Here is a 16,592-nt window from a genome sequence, read left to right as displayed (position 1 = left end):
CTAAGAACGCAGATGTGAAAAAACTTTAAGAAGAGAATCCAGTTTCCACATCCACCCTGCCCATTCTGCCTGACAAGAACCACATGGAAAATCTTTTCCTAATTCATGGTTTCTCTGCTGGAAAAAGTGAGATTAGAATAGTTAGCTAGCTTTCCCACCATCTTGGATTCCCTGACAGGAGACTGTTCTTTCTTTAACCTATGGAAAGCATGGTGACTGCCTGAAAGGAGAGACAAAGAGGGGAGAAGGGACTACTAACCCCAGCCCTGGAAACTGCTCTGTAACTCAGGCAAAGAAGCCTCAGGCACAGGTCCCTTGGGCATGAACCTCTAGCCAGACTTCTCTTGCTGTTGGGATAGTCTTTTTCAGACTCTCCCATTTGGAGCAGACAGTGCCCTGATCATTTGTTAGAGCCAAGGCAAACCTGGGCTTAAGATACCACTCATGGCCAAGAAAGAGGCAACAACTTAGTAGTAAAGATTTGCTAAGCAAATATATCCAATAAAAAAACAAAACAAGTTGAACAGAGAAAGCTGGAATAAATAATCAGTCTTTCAATGCAAAGACAGAGACGTATACCCACAAGAAACAATGCCGAACAGGGAAATGTGACCTCTGCAAAAGGATAAAGCAAAAACCCAGTGACTGACCCTAACAAGAGAGTCATTTGTGAACTCTCTGGCCAAGAATTCAAAAGAGCAGTTTTAAGGAAATTCAGTGATCTCTAAAATAATGTAGAAAAGCAATTCTGAAATTTGTTGGAAAATTTTAACGAAGAGAATTTGTTAAATGTTTAAAGTTAACTTAAAACAATTTTTAATCAAACAACTTTTGAAACTGAGAAATACATCTGCTGAGCTGAACAACTCATTAGAGGCTCTCAACATCAGAATGGAACAGCCAGAGGAAGAATCAGTGAGCTCCAAGACTAGCTATTTGAAAATACAGTCAGAGGAGAAAAAAGAAAAAAGAAAGAAAACTAACAAAGACTGGCTATAAGATATAGAAAATTACCTCAAAAGAACAAATATAAGAATTCCTGATGTTTAAAAGGGAGCTGAGAAAGAGCAGGGGGTAGAAAGAAATAATACAAAAATTTCCAAAGCTTGAGAAAGATATAAATCTCCAGTATAGGAAGGTCTGAAAATACCAAAGAGATTCAACCCAAATAAGACTACCCGAAGGTATGTAATAACCAAACTCTCAAAGGTCAAGTACAAAGAGGATCTCAAAAGCAACAAGAGAAAAGAAGCAAATAACATATAAAGAACCTCCAATTCTTCTGGTAACAGACTTCCCAGACAGGAGGGAGTGGAACAACATACTCAAAGTGCTCAAAGGGAAAAAAAAGCCATCCAGCAAAATTGTATCCAGCAAAAGTACCCTTTGAATATGAAGGAGAAATAGTCTTTCCCAAACAAACAAAATTTCAGAGAATTCACCCCTACCAGACCCATCTTACAGTAAATGCTAAAGGGAGTTCTTCAATCTGAGAGGAAAAAAACAAAAACAAAAACAAAAAACCATTAACATACAAAAAGAAAACTTTTCAAGGCATGAAACCCACTGGTAAAATTAAGTACATGAACACTTAGTTTTAAGAATTTTTTACCAAGCTGGTGGCTCAGACCTGTAATCCCAGCACTTTGGGAGGTTGAGGTGGGCAGATTATGAGATCAGGAGATGGACACCATCCTGGCCAACATGGTGAAACCCCATCTCTACTAAAATATAAAAATTAGCCAGGTGTGGTGGTGCATACCTGTAGTCCCAGCTACTCGGTAGGCTGAGGCAGGAGAATCGATTGAACACTAGAGGTGAAGGTTGCAGTGAACCAAGATCTTGCCACTGCACTCCAGTCTGGCCACAGAGTGAGACTCCATCTCAAAAAAAAAAAAAAAATTATAGAATACTCAGAATATTCTGTTACAATAATTGTGGTGTATAAGCACTCATAACTCTAGTATGAAGCTCAATCAAAAACAATAGTTATAGCAACATATTGAGATAGATAATATAAAAATATGTAAATTGAGACAACTAAGTCAAAATGTGGAATTTTGTGTGTATGTGTTTGCCTTTGTTTCTGTTCCTCTCTTTATAATCTAAAATATTATCTCTTTAAAATAACTTTTTATATCTATATGATATTTTTTGTAAACCTCCTGGTAACCACAGCCCAGAAACCTATAATAGATTTACTAAAAATAAAAAACAAAAAATTAAAACATATTAACAGAGAAAATAACCACAAAGGAAGACAGTAGGAAAGGAAGAAAGGAGTCTTAAAACAATCAGAAAATAGACCAAAAAAAAAATGGCAGTAGTAAGTCTTTACTTAATAATAATACTGAATGTAAATCGTCTCAATTTTCCAAATAAAAGGCATAGAGTGACTGAATGAATTAAAAAAAGACCAAACTATATGGTGCCTTCAAGAAACTCTTCACTTATAAAGACACACATAGACCAAAAGTGAAGTGGTGGAAAATGATATTTCATGCAACTGGGAACCAAAAATAGCAGGAGTGCTATGCTTACGTAAAATAGACTACAAATCTAAGATTGTAAAAAGAAACAAAGAGGATCATGAAAGGGGTCAATTAAGCAAGAGGATATAACAATTATAAAAATCTATGCACACAACACCAGAACCACCAAGTATATAAAGCAAACATTAATAGATCTAAAAGGATAGACTGCAATATAATAGTAGTCGACTTTAACACCCCACTCTCAGTAATGGACAGATTATCCAGACAGAAAATGAACAAAGAGCATAAACTACACACTAGAATAGGCGTAATTAACATTTACAGAACATTTTCATCCATATGACAGCTAACTTCATTCTGTGTATTCCGTGCTGCAGAATACTGATTCTTTTCATTGCACATGGAATATTCTCCAGATTAGACCATATCTTAGGCCACAAAATATACCCAAACAAATTTTAAAAATAGAAATCATATTGAGTAGCTTTTCTGACCACAGAGAAATAAAACTAGGAATTAGTAACAAGAGAAACTTTGGAAAATACACAAACACATGGAAATCATACAGCATGCTCTTAAATAGTCAATGAAAAAATTAAGAAGGAACTTTTAAATTTTCTTGAAATAAATGAAAATGGAAATAAAACATACTAAAATATATGGGATATAGCAAGAGCAATACTAGAGGGAAGTTTATCAATAAATTCCTATATCAAAAATAGAAAGACTTCAAATAAAATAACTAAAGATGTACTCCAAGGCACTAGAAAAGAAAGAATAAACTAACTCCCAAATTGGTAGAAGGAAAGAAACAATAAAGATCAGAGCAGAAATACATGATACTGAGACTTAAAAAAAAATACAGAAGATCAACAAAATGAAAAGTTGGTTTCTTGAAAAGATAAAAACTTTAGCTAGACTAAGTAGAAAGAGAGAAAACCCAAATAAATAAAGTCAAAATGGAAAAGAATACATAATAACTGAGAACTCAGAAATACAAAGAATCATTAGAGACTATTATGAACAACTATATGCCAACAAATTGGAAAACTTAGAAGAAGTGGATACATTCCTGGATACATACAACCCATCCAGATTGAATCATGGGCCAGGCATGGTGGCTTATGCCTGTGCCCCAGCACTCTGAGAGGCTGAGGTGGGGTGGGTGGATCACTTGAGGTCAGGAGTTCAAAACCAGCCTGGAAAAAATGGTGAAACCTCATCTCTACAAAAAAATATTAGCCAAGTGTGGTGGCATGTGCCTGTAATCCCAGCTACTTGAGAGACTGAGGTGGGAGGATTGATTGAACCTGGGAGGTTAAGGCTGCAGTTCGCTGTGATCATGCCACTGCACTCCAGCCTGGATGACAGAGTGAGACCCTATCTCAAAAAAAGGAAAAATAAGTTTGAACCCTGAAGAAATAGAAAACCTCAACAAATCAATGATGAGTAATGAGATCAAAGCCATAATTAAAAAGTCTCCCATCAAAGAAAAGGCCAGGACCTGATGACTTCACTGATGAATTCTACCAAACATATAAAAAACTAATAGTAATCCTACTTAAATGCTTCAAAACAGTTGAAAAGGAGGGAGTATTTCCAAACACATTCTACAAGGCCAGCATTACCCTGATACCAAAACCAGACAAGAACACAACAACAACAAAAAGAAAACTACCAATCAATATCAACAATGAACATAATAGATGCAAAAATCCTCAACAAAATATTAGTAAACTGAATTCAACAACACATGAAAAAGATCATTCACCATGATAAAGCGGGATTCATCCTAGGGATGCAAGGATGTTTCAACATATGCAAATCATTAAATGTGACACATCACATTCAAAGAATCAAGAAAGAAAACCATATGATTATTTCAATAGATGCTGAAAAAAGCATTTGATAAAATTCAACATCTCTTTATGATAAAAACCATCATCAAAATAGGTATAGAAGGAACCTACCTCAAAATAATAAAGGTTGTATATGATAGCTAACTTCATACTGAATGGGAAAAAATTGAAGGCCTTTCTTCTAACGACTGAAATAAGACAAGGATGCCCATTTTCACCACTTTTATTCAACATAAAACTGGAAATCCTGGCCAGAGCAAGTAGGTAAGAGGAAGAAATAAAGGGCATTCAAATTGGAGAGGTAAAAATCAAATTAGCCTTGTTTGTAAATGACATAATATTATAGCTAGAAAAATCTAAAAATTTATGCAATTTACTCATGTAACAAACCTACACAGGTACACCTTGAACCTAAAATAATAGTTGGAAAGAAAAACTTAAAAAACCCAAAGACTCCACCAAAAAACTGAGTTGATAAATTAATTCAGTAAAGTTGCAAAATTCAAAATCAACATACGGCTGGGTGTGGTGGCTCACGCCTGTATTCTCAACACGTTGAGAGGCTGAGGCAGGTGGATCACCTGAGGTGAGGGATTCAAGACCAGCCTGACATGGTGAAACCTCATTTCTACTAAAAATACAAAAATTAGCTGGGTGTGGCTGCATGCACCTGTAATCACAGCTACTCAGGAGGCTGAGGCAGGAGAATCACTTGAACCCAGGAGGTGAAGGTTGCAGTGAGTCAAGATCTCACCACTGCACTGGGTGACAGAGCAAGACTCTGTCTCAAAAAAAAAAATCAACATACAAAATTCAGTAGCATTTATATACACCAACAGTGAACAATCTGAAAAACAGGAGATCAATGCCATTTACCATAGCTACAAAAATATAAAATACCTAGGAATCATTCTAATTAAAGAAGTAAAAGATCTATACAAGAAAAACTATAAAACTCTGATGAAAGAAATTGAGGCAGACACACAAAAAAGGCAAGATATAACACTTCATAATCATGAATTGAAAGAATATTGCTAAATTAATACTGCCAAAATAACAATACTATCCAAAGCAATTTACATATTCAATGCAGTCCCTATCAAAATACTAATGACATTCTCCACAGAAATAGTAAAATAAAACCCTAAAATTTGAATGGAACCAAAAAACACACCCAAAAGCGAAAGTAATCCTGAGCAAAAAGAAGAAAGCTAGAAGCGTCACAATACCTGATTTTAAAATATACTCCAAAGCCATACTAACCAAAACAGCATGGTACTGGCATAAAAACAGATATATAGACCAATGGAACAGAATAGAGAACCCCAATATAAATCCACTCATTTACAGCTAACTCTTTTTCAACAAAGGCACCAAGAACATAAAATGAGGGCAAGATAGTCCTCAATAAATGATGCTGGGAAAACTAGATGACTGTATGCAGAAGAATCAAACTATATCCCTATCTCTCACCATGCACAAAAATAAAATAAAAATACATCAAAGACTTAAATCTAAAACTTGAAACTATGAAACTACTAGAAGAAAACATTTGGGAAATGCTCTAGGACATTGGTCTGGGCTAAGATTTCTTATGTATGGTCTCAAAAGCAGTGGCTATCAAAGCAAAAATAGACAAATAGGATAACATCAAGCTAAAAAGCTTCTGCACAACAAAGGAAACAATCATAAAGTGAAGAGACAACCCACAGAATGGGAGAAAATATTTGCAAACTATCCATCTGACAACAGATTAATAACCATAATATACAAGGAACTCAAACAACTCAAAAACAAAAACCAAATTAAAAATGGGCAAAAGATATGAACAGACACTTCGCAAAAGAAGAAATGGTCAACAGATATATGAAAAAACATACTCAACATCACTAATCATCAGAGAAATGCAAATCAAAACCACAATGAGCTGGCCAGGCGTGGTGGCTCATGTCTGTAATCCCAGCACTTTGGGAGGCCAAGCCAGGCAGATCACTTGAGATCAGGAGTTTGAGACTAGGCTGGCCAATGTGGCAAAACCTCATCTCTACTAAAAATACAAAAATTAGTCAGGCATGGTTGCAGACACCTGTAATCCCAGCCACTTGGGAGGCTGAGGCAGGACAATCACTTGAACCCAGGAGGCGGAGGTTGCAGTGAGCCAAGATCACACCATTACACTCTAGCCTGGGTGACAGGAGCAAAACTCCATCTCAAAAAAACACACAGTGAAATATCACCCTAGTTAAAATGCCTTGTATCAAAATGGTAATAACAGATCCCAGCAAGGATGTGGAGAAAGGGGAACTCTTGTACACCATTTGTGGAAATATAAATTAGAACAGCCATTATAGAGAACAGTATGGAGGCTTCTCAGCTAAACTTAAAATAGAACTATCATATGATCCAGCATTTCCACTTCTGGAAAAGAAAGGAAATTATATCAAAAAGACATCTGTATTCCCATGTTTACTGAAGCACTATTAACAATAGCCAAGATACGTAATCAACGTAAATGCCCAGTAGTGGATGAATGGATAAACAAAATGTGGTATCTTATTAATCCACAAAAAAGAATGAAATTCTGTCATTTGCAACAATATGGATGGAACTGTAGGCCCTTATGTTAAGTGAAATAAGCCAAGCACAGAAAGACAAATATTGCATGTTCTCACTCATGTGGGAGCTAAAAAAGTGGATCTCATGAAGTTAGAGAGTAGAATGGTGATTACCAGAGGCCGGGAAGGGTAGCAGAGAAGGGGGATAAGGGGGAAAAAAGAATATAATGTATATATTACCACTGAACTCTACACTTAAAAATAGTAAAGATGGGCCGGATACAGTGGCTTATTCCAGTAATCCTAGCACTTTGGGAGGCCAAGGCAGGTGGATAATGAGGTCAGGAGTTCGAGACCAGCCTGGCCAACATGATGAAACCCTACCTCTACTAAAAATAGAAAAATTAGCCAGGCATGATGGTGCATGCCTGTAATCCCAGCTCCTTGGGAGGCTGAAGCAGGAGAATTGTTTCAACCCAGGAGCCGAGTTTGCAATGAGCAAAGATTGCACCACTGCACTCCAGCCTGGGTGACAGAGCAAGACTGTCTCAAAAAAAAAAAACAAAATAGTAAAGATAGTAAATTTTAATAATCATATTTTACCTCAAAACATCAAAATACAAAAAGAAAGATGGAAAGAACTTGGGTCCCTGAAAATGTTGTCAAATTTTTTTTTGAGTCAGAGTCTTGCTCTGTCACCCAGGCTGGAGTGCAATGGTGATCTCAGCTCACTGCAACCTCTGCCTCCTGGGTCCAAGTGATTCTCATGCCTCAGCCTCCTCAGTAGCTGGAATGACAGGTGCATGCCACCACACCCAGCTAAGTTTTGTATTTTTAGTAGAGACAGGGTTTCACCATGTTGGCCAGGATGGTCTCAAACTCCTGGTTCAAGTGATCTTTCCACCTTGACCTCCCAAAGTGTTGGGATTACAGGTGTGAGTCACTGTGCCTGGCCAAAACCCAGAGTTTTGAATTAATCTTTGGTTTAATTCTTTGTTATATTCAGCCAAAGGTAATATTTATATGCTTTTTAATGTTTTTTTTACTTAGATTTTATAAACACTTTTCTGTGTCATTTTATGTTTTCTACACCATCAATTAAAATGATTGTATAACACTTTTTTAAAAGCAGTAATTTTCTGATTTCATCAACTGCCCCTTATTTTTTTCACTCTCTAGAGGCAACCACTTTCAACTCTTTAAAACAGTTTTAAAAGAAACTATATTTCTTTTGCCATTTATTTATCTGTATGGTATACTTATACTGCTATTTCCTGATGTTTTTAGTTTTAGACCTTATATATTGATCTCTCACTATGAGAATAAAGATGGAGTTGTCCTCACTCTTTTATACCCTTACTACTACTTAACCCCACACATCCTATAGTCTACTCTCCCAATGTAGTTATAACTTTGGTTAGATCAGTATTCTGTATTTACAGAATTGTGAGTGCATAAATACTATTTATTGCTGATAATAGTATTGTGTTGTTCATTGATGTCTTTCTTGTACAATAAATGTATCCCACAGGGGATACATTGCAAGACGCCCACTGAATGCTTGAAATCACCAATAGTACTAAACCCTATACAGTATATATAATGTTTTTTCTTAAACATATATACCAATGATAAATTTCAATTTGTAAATTAAGCACAGTAAGAGATGAATAGCAATAAATAGCTAACAATAAAATTGGAGCATTAAGTAAAACAAGGGTTATTTGAACACAAGCACTGCAATACAAGGACAATCGTTCTGAGAATTGAGACAGCTATTAAGTGACAAATGAATAGGTGGCATATCAGTGTGGAAACAGTGGATCATTTACATTTGGGTGGGACAGAGCAGGATAGCACTAGATTTCATCATGCCACTCAGAACACTGTGCAATTTAAGACATGAATTGTTTATTTCTGGAATTTTCCATTCAATATAATATTTTTGGACTGCAGTTGACTGTGGGGAACTGAAATCTCAGATAAAAGGAGATTACTGTACAAAAGTTAACGCTTGTTTCCTGTTTTTTTTTGTTTTGTTTAGTTTTTATGTATTTAGTACATAGAACTTGATCTTAAAACTCTCCCGTTTGTCTAAATCTCCTCTTAACACATTCAAGCATCAATTTTACCAATAGTTTTATCTTTGGGAATTTTAGTTTTAGAACAAGTCATTATCACCACCATCCCTGATGATTCTGTTCACTTCTTTCTTGTACTGGGCGTCTTGTTTCTTCAATGTTATAGCTGCCAGTTTAGTCAGTTTATTCCCTCCTTTTAGTAGAATGCTTCCACTCAGTTTCCTGAGAATAGGAATGCAGGAAGTAAATTTTTTTAAAACTTCTGTATCCAAAAAGTCTTAATTCTATCCTCACTGATAGTTTGATTAGTTATAGATTCCAGGTTACAAATATTTTTTCTCATAATTTCAAAGACATTGTTCCATTCAATTCTAGCTTCCAGTATTGCTGTTGAGAAGTTCAATGCCATTCTGATTCCTAAAATTTTTTTAATAAGATTTTTTTGGGGAGAGAGAAGATGGCGCTGTAGGACCAACTCAGGATTGCAGCTTCCAGTGAAATCGCAGATGGTGAGTGGACACTGCATTTCCAGACGGATCTTTATTGCCCACAGACCAGGAGATTCCCAGGTGTAGGAGCCCCATGGGCCGCCAGCGTGGCTGTTTGGGCAGGTGCGGCTGTTTGGGCTGGCGCAGCTGTTTGGGCCAGGGCCACAGCGCAGCGGCACTCCGTACAAAATACAATGGTTTGGTTGCCCTGTTAAACCGGCAGTTGGAGATTTCGGAAGGCAGATTAGCACATTCATCTGATTAAATGGGACTTAAACAGAAAGCCAGGCCAGGAGATTCCCGGGCAGCAACATGGTTCCAGCCGGCGCAGTGGGTTGCTGCACAGGAAATCACACACATCCTGGCGCCCTTTCAGCAGGCGACTGGAACACCCGGGAGAGAGTCAACCATTCAACTTAAAAAAAAAAAAAGGGCTTTGAGGCAGGGAGCCAGATGATCAGGCTCGGCAGGTCCCACCCCCACAAAAACAAACAAAACAACAATTGGAAATGCTCGGGGTTGAGAGTTTCATGGCAAGCACAGCTGAACCCAGGATGGTGCAGATCGGAGGAGGAGGGGCATCCGCCATTATGAAGGCACTCAACCCCTATGGAGGTACACTGCCATTGCTGAAACAGCCTGCCATTGCTGATAGCCTGCCATTGCCGACAGCCTGCCATTGCCGAGGCAACCTGCCATTGCCAAGGCAACCTACCATAACAGAGAGTCCGCCACTACAGAGGCGGGCCATCATCATCATGGCAGCTCTAGCCACACCCATATAAACAGGACTACAGGGAATCACACACAGCAGCAGGGAGGAGCCCATGGCAGCAGGATGGAGCCCACAGCAACAGGGCAGAGCCCATGGCAGCTCAGCATAGCCACTACAGGGAAGCAGTGATTAGACTGCCTCCTTGCTGGTCAGGACAGTGCAATGAATACTCATAAATGGAGCCCTAACTCCCCGGGACAGAGCACCTGAGGAAAAAAAAAAGGGGGCTTTATGAGTTCTGCTGCAGCAGACTTAAACGTACCTGCCTAGCAGCACTGAATGAACAACAGAGCTCACAGCTCAGCACTTGAGCTCCATAAAGTACAGACTGTCTCCTCAAGCAGCTCCCTGACCCCCATATATCCAAAGAGTCACCTCACAAAGGACTGATCAGACTGACATTTGGTGGGCATCATTCAGGGACAAAGATAGCAGAAGAAGAAACAGGTAGCAACCCTCACAGTTCTGCAGCTGCTACAGGTGTACCCCAGGCAAGCAGGGCCTGGAGTGGACCTCAGTAGTCCTACAGCAAAGGTGCCAGACTGTTAGAAGGAAAACTAAGAAACAAAAATACTTCATCATCAACAATCTGGACGTCCACTCAGAGGCCCAATCGGAAAATCAGCAACTACTCAGGTGACAGGTGGATAAATCCACAAAGATGGGAAGAAACCAGCACAAAAAGGAGGAAAGCACCTGAAACCAGAACACCTCGCTTCCTACAAGGGACTACAACTCCTCACCAGCAAGGGAACAAAGCTGGACGGAGAATGAGTGTGATGAAATGACAGAATCAGACTTTAGAAGGTGGGTAATGAGAAACTTCCGTGAGCTAAAAGAACATGTTCTAACTCAATGCAAAGAAACTAAGAACGTTGAAAAAAGATTCGAGAAAATGATAACAAGAATGGACAACTTAGAGAGAAATAGGAGTGAATTGAAGGAGCTGAAAAACACAACACGAGAACTTCACGAAGCATGCCCAAGTTTCAACAGCCGAATTGACCAAGCAGAAGAAAGGATATCAGAAGTCGAAGATCAACTCAATGAAATAAAACAAGAAGCCAAGATTAGAGAAAAAAGCGCAAAAAGGAATGAACAAAGTCTCCAAGAAATGTGGGAGTATGTGAAGAGACCTAATCTACGTTTGATAGGTGTACATGAATGTGACGAAGAGAATGAATCCAAGCTGGAAAATACTCTTCAGGATATTATCCAGGAAAATTTCCCCAACCTAGCAAGGCAGGCCAATATTCAAGTCCAGGAAGTACAGAGAACACCACAAAGATATTTCTCAAGAAGAGCAACCCCAAGGCACATAATCGTCAGATTCACCAGGGTGGAAATGAAGGAGAAAATGCTAAGGGCAGCCAGAGAGAAAGGTCAGGTCACCCACAAAGGGAAGCCCATCAGACTCACAGCAGATCTCTTGGCAGAAACCCTACAAGCCAGAAGAGAGTGGGGGCCAATATTCAACATCCTTAAAGAAAAGAACTTTCAACCCAGAATTTCATATCCAGCCAAACTGAGCTTCATAAGTGAAGGAAAAATAAAATCCTTTGCAAACAAGCAAGTACTCAGAGATTTTGTCACCACCAGGCCAGCTTTACAAGAGCTCCTGAAAGAGGCACTACACATAGAGAGGAACAACCAGTACCAGCCATTCCAAAAACATACCAAATGCTAAAGAGCATCAACAAAATGAAGAATCTGTATCAACTAACGGGCAAAACAGTCAGCTAGCATCAAAATGGCAGTATCAAATTCACACATAACAATATTAACCCTAAATGTAAATGGACTAAATGCACCAATCAAAAGACACAGACTGGCAAATTGGATAAAGCCAAAACCCATCGGTGTGCTGTATCCAGGAAACCCATCTCACATGCAAGGATACACAAAGGCTCAAAATAAGGGGATGGAGGAAGATTTACCAAGCAAATGGAGAGCAAAAAAAAAAAAGCAGGAGTTGCAATTCCCATCTCTGATAAAATAGACTTTAAGCCAACAAAGATCAAAAGAGAGAAAGAAGGTCATTACATAATGGTAAAAGGATCGATACAACAAGAAGAGCTAATGATCCTAAATATATATGGACCCAATACAGGAGCACCCAGATATATAAGGCAAGTTCTTAATGACTTACAAAGAGACTTAGACTCCCACACAATAATAATGGGAGACTTTAACACTCCACTGTCAATATTAGACAGACCAACCAGACAGAAAATTAACAAGGAAATCCAGGACTTGAATTCAGACCTGGAACAAGCAAACCTGATAGTCATTTAGAGAACTCTCCACCCCAAATCCACAGAATATACATTCTTCTCAGCACCACATCACACCTACTCTAAAAGTGACCACATAATTGGAAGTAAATCACTCCTCAGCAAATGCAAAACAACCGAAATCATAACAAACAGTCTCAGACCATAGTGCAATCAAGTTAGAACTCAGAATTCAGAAACTAACTCAGAACCGCACAGCTTCATGGAAACTGAACAACTGGCTCTTGAATGTTGACTGGATAAACAATGAAATGAAGGCAGAAATAAAGAAGTTCTTTGAAACCAATGAGAATGAAGACATAACATACCAGAATCTTTGGGACACATTTAAAGCAGTCTCTAGAGGAAAATATATAGCTGTAAGTGCCCACATGAGAAGAGTGGAGAGATCCAAAATTGACACCCTATCGTCAAAATTGAAAGAGCTAGAGGAGCAAGATCAAAAAAACTCAAAACCTAGCAGAAGACAAGAAATAACTAAGATCAGAGCAGAACTGAAGGAGATAGAGACACAAAAAACCCTTCAAAAATTCAATAAATCCAAGAGCTGGTTTTTTGAAAAGATCAACAAAATAGACCACTAGCCAGATTGATAAAAAAGAAAAGAGAGAATTACCAAATAGATGCAATAAAAAAGATAAAGGGGAAATCACCACAGATTCCACAGAAATTCAAACCATCATCAGAGAATATTACAAACAACTCTATGCACATAAACTAGTAAACCTGGAAGAAATGGATAAATTCCTGGACACCTGTGTCCTCCCAAGCCTAAACCAGGAGGAAGCCAAAACTATGAATAGACCAATAACAAGGTCTGAAGTTGAGGCAGCAATTAAGAGCCTACCACACAAAAAAAGCCCAGGTCCAGAAGGGTTCACAGCCGAATTCTACCAGACACACAAAGAGGAGCTGGTACGATTCCTTCTGAAACTATTCCAAATAATCCAAGAAGAGGGAATCCTTCCCAAATCATTTTATGAGACTAACATCATCCTGATACCAAAACCCGGCAGAGACTCAATAAGAAAAGAAACTTCAGGCCAATATCCGTAATGAACATAGATGCAAAAATCTTCAATAAAATACTAGCTGGCCAATTGCAACAGCACATCAAAAAGCTTATCCACCATGATCAAGTAGGATTCATCCTGGGGATGCAAGGCTGGTTCAACATACACAAGTCTATAAATGTAATTCACCACCTAAACAGAACCAAAAATAAAAACCACATGATTATCTCAATTGACACAGAGAAGGCCTTTGACAAAATTCAACAGCCCTTTAGGCTAAAAACCCTCAATAAACTTGGTATTGATGTAACATATCTCAAAATGATAAAAGCTATTTACGACAAACCAACAGCCAATATCATACTGAATGGGCAAAAACTGGAAGCATTCCCTTTGAAATCTGGCACTAGACAAGGATGCCCTCTCTCACCACTTCAATATAGTACTGGAAGTTCTAGCCAGAGCAATTAGGCAAGAAAAAGAAATAAAGGTATTCAAATAGGAAAGGAGGAAGTCAAATTGTCTCTATTTGCAGACGACATGATAGTATATCTAGAAGACCCCATCGTCTCAGCCCAAAAACTCCTGAAACTGATAAGCAACTTCAGCAAAGTCTCAGGATATAAAATCAATGTGCAAAAATCACAAGCATTCCTCTACACCAATAATAGACTGAAAGAGAGCCAAATCAAGAACGAACTGCCATTCACAATTGCTACAAAGAGAATAAAATACCTAGGAATACAACTAACTAGGAACATAAGGGACCTCTTCAAGGAAAACTACAAACCACTGCTCAACGAAATAAGAGAGGACACAAACAGATGGAGAAATATTCCATGTTCATGGTTAGGAAGAATCAATATCGTGAAAATGGCCATACTGCCCAAAGTAATTTACAGAATCAACGCTATCCCCATCAAGCTACCATTGACTTTCTTCACAGAACTGGGAAAAAAACCACCTTGAACTTCATATAGAACCAAAAGAGAGCCCGCATAGCCAAGTCAATTCTAAGCAAAAAGAACACAGCAGGAGGCATCACACTACCAGACTTCAAACTATACTACAATGCTACAGTAATCAAAACAGCATGGTACTGGTACCAAAACAGAGATATAGACCAATGGAACAGAACAGAGGCATCGGAGGCAACACAACATACCTACAACCATAAAATATTTGATAAACCTGACAAAAACAGGCAATGGGGAAAGGATTCCCTGTTTAATAAATGGTGTTGGGAAAACTGGCTAGCCATGTGCAGAAAGCAGAAGCTGGACCCCTTCCTGACACCTTACACTAAAATTAACTCCAGATGGATTAAAGACTTAAACATAAGACCTGGCACCATAAAAACCCTAGAAGAAAATCTAGGCAAAACCATTCAGGATGTAGGAGTAGGCAAGGACTTCATGACCAAAACACCAAAAGCAGTGGCAGCAAAAGCCAAAATAGACAAATGGGACCTAATGAAACTCCACAGCTTCTGCACAGCAAAAGAAAGTCACTAGAATGAATCAGCAATCAACAGAATAGGAAAAAATTTTTGCAGTTTACCCCTCTGACAAAGGGCTGATATCCAGAATTTACAAAGAACTAAAACAGATTTACAAGAAAAAACAAGCCCATTCAAAAATGGGCAAAGGATATGAACAGACACTTTACAAAAGAAGACCTACATGAGGCCAACAAACATATGAAAAAAGGCTCATCATCACTGGTCATCAGAGAGGTGCAAATCAAAAGTACATTGAGATACCACCTCCCGCCAGTTAGAATGGCGATCATTAAAAAATCTGGAGACAACAGATGCTGGAGAGGATGTGGAGAAATAGGAACACTTTTACACTGCTGGTGGGAGTATAAATTAGTTCAACCATTGTGGAAGACTGTGGCAATTCCTCAAAGACCTAGAAATAGAAATTTCATTTGACCCAGCAGTCCCATTACTGGGTATATATCCAAAGGACTATAAATCGTTCTCCTATAAGGACACATGCTCACTAATGTTCATTGCAGCACTGTTTACAATAGCAAAGACCTGGAACCAACCCAAATGCCCATCGATGATAGACTGGACTGGAAAAATGTGGCACATATACACCATGGAATATTATGCAGCCATCAAAATGATGAGTTTGTGTCGTTTGTAGGGACATGGATGAATCTGGAGAACATTATTCTCAACAAACTGACACAAGAACAGAAAATGAAATACCGCATATTCTCACTCATAGGTGGGTGATGAACAATGAGAACACATGGACACAGGGAGGGGAGCACTACACACTGGGGTCTATTGGAGGGAATAGGGGAGGAACAGCGGGTGGGGGAGAGCTGGGGAGGGATAGCATGGGGAGAAATGCCAGATGTGGGCGAAGGGGAGGAAGACAGCAAATCACACTGCCACGTGTGTACCTATGCAACTATCTTGCATGTTCTGCACATGTACCCCAAAACCTAAAATGCAATTAAAAAAAAAAAGAATACCTGTTCTCCAGCAATTCATCCTGGATAAAGGCATTTAACTTATACCTTAAAGATGCAACATCAGAAAAAGTCACAATCTGTTTTGTAATTTGCTCCAAGCTAGATATCATAATAAAAATATTCACCAATTTAAAAAGCTAAAAAAAAAAAGATTTTTTCATCCTGAAAATTTTAATGATATTTTTCTTCCAGTGTTGTCAAATTTCACAATGGTGTGTGCCTTTTGGGTCTATTGTTATATATTAGGCCGGATATATGGTGTATCTTTCCATGTAGATACTTAGACACTTCAGTTTTAAGACATTCTCTTGAGTTATTTCTTTGATGACTGTTTTCTCCTGTTCTCTCTTCTTGAATCTCCTATTGTTCACCTATTGAGGTCTTTAATGTCTTTCAGTGAAGTTTAAAATTTTACTTCATAAAGATTTTATGTATCATTTATTTTTAAATATTTTTTATTATCATCAGAAATATGTTACATATGTAAGATTTTTCCATAAGTACTCTATTTTAGCTGCCATTATCATTTATATTTCTAA

The 16,592-nt window shown here is 38.3% G+C and overlaps 2 protein-coding genes across 3 annotated transcripts in view; one reads left to right on the top strand and one right to left on the bottom strand.

Moving 5' to 3' along the window:
* Positions 1-16,592, bottom strand: part of GNG10 (G protein subunit gamma 10) — a 140,886-nt gene that overhangs the window by 35,576 nt on the left and 88,718 nt on the right. The window contains exon 3 of one of the 2 annotated variants that reach the window (XR_013519840.1): positions 1,763-16,592. This exon is cut by the window's right edge and continues 14,086 nt beyond it. The exons of the other annotated variant lie outside the window; for it this stretch is intronic. The gene's annotated coding sequence lies outside the window, so the exon portion shown is untranslated. The remainder of the gene's footprint in view (positions 1-1,762) is intronic. 2 annotated transcript variants of the gene reach the window in all.
* The window catches only part of SHOC1 (shortage in chiasmata 1), a 106,196-nt gene that overhangs the window by 18,017 nt on the left and 71,587 nt on the right, over positions 1-16,592 (top strand). The window lies entirely within an intron of this gene.

This window comes from Callithrix jacchus, chromosome 1 (assembly GCF_049354715.1).
Source record: "Callithrix jacchus isolate 240 chromosome 1, calJac240_pri, whole genome shotgun sequence".
NCBI classification, from domain to species: Eukaryota; Metazoa; Chordata; class Mammalia; order Primates; family Cebidae; genus Callithrix; species Callithrix jacchus.
The sequence above is the reverse complement of the archived record's forward strand: the minus strand, read 5'-3'. Positions and strand labels throughout refer to the sequence as shown.